Source organism: Eleutherodactylus coqui, chromosome 6, assembly GCF_035609145.1.
Source record: "Eleutherodactylus coqui strain aEleCoq1 chromosome 6, aEleCoq1.hap1, whole genome shotgun sequence".
Taxonomy (NCBI): domain Eukaryota; kingdom Metazoa; phylum Chordata; class Amphibia; order Anura; family Eleutherodactylidae; genus Eleutherodactylus; species Eleutherodactylus coqui.
The window spans coordinates 242,297,680-242,302,367 of NC_089842.1; positions in this window are offsets into that span (position 1 = coordinate 242,297,680).

Here is a 4,688-nt window from a genome sequence, read left to right on the forward strand (position 1 = left end):
GGCGGGGAAAGGCGTGGCGGTGCGGGGGGTAGCAGCGGGGAACAGGGGGGAGCCCTCTCTCTCTCCCTCTCCCCCCCACTGCTACCCCCCGTGCCGCCACGGCGCCCCCCAAATTTTTTCGCCCGAGTACGGAAGTACTCGGAAATCGCGGTATTCGAGCGAAAAAGGGGCGTGGCCGAGCACGTTCGCTCATCTCTAGTGACTACCCACTACAGTTTTTTTTTTCACTGCGAAATTCGCAGCGGTTTTTTTTTTCTACAGGGGTCTATGCGACTTGAAATGTTAAAATCGCGATCGCGCAAAATCGCAATTTACCATGAAATCGCAATTTTAACATTACAAGTCCCATAGACCCCTGCAGGAAAAAAAAAGCTGCGAATTTCGCAGTGAAAAAAAACCTGTAGTGGGCGGTCACCCTTATGGGTCAGATAACGGCTTCTTCAGACAGTCGTGTTTGCGCACATTTTTTCAAACGCAAAATATACGTACACAATGCGCAGAGAGTAGAACCTATTGGTGTCAATGGGGCCTTTCACATGAATTATTTTTTTGCATGCATTTCGGTCGAGCGCAAAAAAAAATATTGGACTTGCTCTATCTCCTGCGTAATTGCGCAACAAAGGTCCCCATAGCAGTCTATGGGAGGTGAGCAAGTAAGTGCGTAAATCCGCAATACGCTGTGGAATTCCATGAAGGGTAAAACACATCTGGACCTCATTAGGCTAAATAGCCTTTTAAATCAGGGCGGAGGGAGGGGGGTCATGCGAAAATGGCCCTGCATGCGCAAAAAAGTACAATTCTATGCGCAGACACTGCACAAATCATCTTGTTCACTGCACAAATATGTAGTGCTGAGGCGAGCATATTTGCACATACGCTTGTCTGAAGACGCGCTTACAGGGTAGCTGCCACTAGGTGTCAATAGAGAGACAGGGCTAATATACATGACCATACAGGTGTAGCGGCGCTGATTTAGAGACCAGGTGTGCTACGTAACCAGTACGCTATTTGCGTAGCGTGATTGTTGTCATCCACTGATTGGCTGGGTGCACTGCAACAATAGCAGAACCTTGCCACTGTAACTCAGTAGCACGCCAAGGAGAGATGCGTCAGCGCTGCAGCAGCAGCAGGTTGGGTATGTCCAACTTTCGCTTTTACGTGTGACCATTTAGCAATAAGCATCGGTGACCCCCGGGACGTCCTCCGGCATCATACAAACAGCTTCTTTCACAATGCGATCTACAGAGGGCACACATTTTTGCAGTACTGCTGTCAACCAATCAGCTTCCAGGTCACTACGAAGCGGTGAAAGCAAATAACGGATTTACGGCGACGCATCCAAATGACAATTTCTTACAAGCACAACAGTGTCAGGAGCACAAAATGCAAAGGGCCTTCCGCTACTATTCTGAAAGAGGGGTTTGGAGGGACACCGTTTTTTGTATGTCTAACTGGATTTTATTTATTTGTGTTTTTTTTATAAATAATATATATGGTACATGATATAAGAGGACCGAACCCTTACAGGTCAAATGTGTGGAGAACATGCTGGGGCTTTATATCCTTTTATGAGCGGTCCTAGTAAGACTATCAAACCTGGGGGCCATAGTCACACCTCAGTCATTCCGTGAGTATCCATATGGATGTAGGAGTTATGGCTACGTTTTCTGGGACTGCACTGTTGATGACCTGTCCTCAGGATAAGTCATCAATAGTTGATCGATGGGGGTCCACCACTTGGAATTTCCTACAACCAGCTGACTGAATTGACAGCAGGGCTCAGGTCAGCACCACTATCACTTCAGTCTTCACCAGGCACAGCACCGTACATTATATACTGGCTATACCTGGTATTACAGCTTTGTCCCATTTAATTGAATGTGACTCAGCTGTTCTCAAGCCATGTGACCCATGAACGTGGTATCAGCAGTAGCAGCGCTCAGTCAAATGCCACGGCATCTTCAATCAGGCGATCAGCAGGGATCCTCAGCAGCAGATCTCACTGATCAACTATTGCTGACTTATCCTGCGGATAGGCCTTCAGAAAACCCCTTTAAGCAGTGCTATCTAGTAATACTGTGGTAACACTGACTTACCTCGTGGACCCCCTTCATCTTGAAGATGAGGCGTTCCCATCATCCATGAATTTTGGTTTACCACAGGATAACTCAATGCATCTCTAGATTTGTGGCCCGGGAAAACTGCAATACAAGTATTAATTGGAACTAAGCTATACTACATGCCGAATAGATGTAAAGGGTTTGCCCACTTATGAGATATACACTCTTTTTCAAAAACAATCCGCCCCTAGAAGGAGTTGTCATTTTCCTGTACAACCCGTCCTGCAGCTCCGTTTCAGGCAGATCTGTAAATGATGGGAGTTGTGGTGATTAGATGGACGGTCTTGTCACCGGAGGCCCTAAAAGTGGTTCCCCTCTTGGCCTATAAGAGGCTCTCGGAGGCTCCTTATGTGTAGTGACCTCTTCTTCCGCTTGTAGAGCTTCTTGGCCACTAGATGCCTCTATGATGTAGAGAAGAGATTTCACCCCGTTACCAGAGGGGGGCGCATTATTAGGATGTGAGAAGCTGGATGGTCGTATCGATGAATTGTTCCCCCACCAGGCTGTTCTGACCAGATTGTTAGGGGGTGTTATGACCAGTGGATGGGGGCACACAAGGTGACCGGGCTCAGGACGCCCCCTACAGACCACCAGTAGAGAGGAGCGTCTGACCAGACATTGTAGGAGGTGTTGGGACCAGTAGATGGCGGCACACAAGGTGACCGGGCTCAGGAGGCCCGACAGACCACCAGTAGAGAGGAGCATCTGACCAGACTGTTAGGAGGTGTTGGGACCAGTGGATGTGTGAGGGCATACAAGGTGACCGGGCTCAGGACCCCCAACAGACCACCAGTAGAGAGGAGCATCTGACCAGACTGTTAGGGGGTGTGGGGACCAGTGGATGTGTGAGAGCACACAAGGGGACCGGGCTCAGGACCCCCCCACCCCCGACAGACCACCAGTAGAGAGGATCATCTGACCAGACTGTTAGGAGGTGTTGGGACCAGTTGATGTGTGAGGGCACACAAGGTGACCGGGCTCAGGACGCCCCCTACAGACCACCAGTAGAAAGGAGCATCTGACCAGACTGTTAGGAGGTGTTGGGACCAGTTGATGTGTGAGGGCGTACAAGGTGACCGGGCTCAGGACCCCCAACAGACCACCAGTATAGAGGAGCATCTGACCAGACTGTTAGGAGGTGTTGATACCAGTGGATGGATGAGGGCACACAAGGTGACCGGGCTCAGGACCCCCTACAGACCACCAGTAGAGAGTAGCGTCTGACCAAACTGTTAGGGGGTTTTGGGACCAGTGAATGTGTGAGGGCACACAAGGTGACCAGGCTCAGGACCCCCAATAGACCACCAGTAGAGAGGAGCATCTGACCAGACTGTTAGGAGGTGTTGGGACCAGTGGATGAGGGCACACAAGGTGACCGGGCTCAGGACCCTTAACAGACCACCATTAGAGAGGAGCGTCTGACCAAACTGCTAGGGAGTTTTGGGACCAGTAGATGTGTGAGGGCACACAAGGTCACCCGGCTCAGGACGCCCGCTACAGACCACCAGTAGAGAGGAGCGTCTGACCAGACTGTTAAGAGGTGTTGGGACCAGTGGATGGGGGCACACAAGGTGACTGGGCTCAGGATGCCCCCTACAGACCACCAGTAGGGAGGATCATCTAATCGTCTGACAAGTTTGGGCAGCTCCAACTGTTTCATTGTCTGCTATCCAGAGACGGGGCGCCATTGTTACACCCCTGTGTCTGTTGGAAGCATTTCTAGGCACTTGTCTGAAGGACATTTGGTCTGATGGCCCCCAATACAGGTACGGCCTCTGACACCCACCGCCACCTCTGTTTGCAGTGGTGTCATGAACAATGAAACTGGACACTACAGAGGGGAACAGGGTTTTCTTCAGTGATGAATCCAGGTTTCGTTTTGGGGCTGACGACGGCCGTGTTCTTGTCTGGAGACCTCGGGGTGAGCGCGTCAATCTGCATTTGCTGTGGAGTAGCACACTGCCCCTTGCTGGTGTGATGGTCTGGGGGGGGGGGGGGCGATCGTATACGACTATCGCTTACCCCTAGTAGTGGTACGAGGGACAATGACAGCTCAGCGATATGTTCAGGACATCCTGCAGCCACATGTGTTCCTCTCATGGCAGCTTTAAGCAGGATTATGCTTGGTCGCTTACACACGGGGGTCACAGGAGCCCCCACAACATTGTCACACTTCTGTGGCTGCCCGGACACCAGATTTATCACCCATGCAACATGTATAGGACAATTAATAATACCAACTTTGACAGCCTACAAACTCAGTTACAGTAAAGGTGGAGCAATATGCAGCATGGTACTATACAGAACCTATATGCCTCCTTGCCGTCCATATCACATCTTGTATCCAAGCAAGAAGTGGCCTAACAGGGTACTAGTGCCTCCGTGCCCACCTGTATTGCATCTTGTACACAATCTAGACGCGATACAGCAGGGTCCTTGTAGCGTTTCAGGCATTAGGTTGAAGCCTCAAAAAAGCCAGCAGTTGGAGGAGGTCTTGTCTCATGGTACAAATGGAGTAGGCGAGTAGCGTTCTCAGGAAGGAAGCCAGAGGTTGGTATCAGGAGGTCT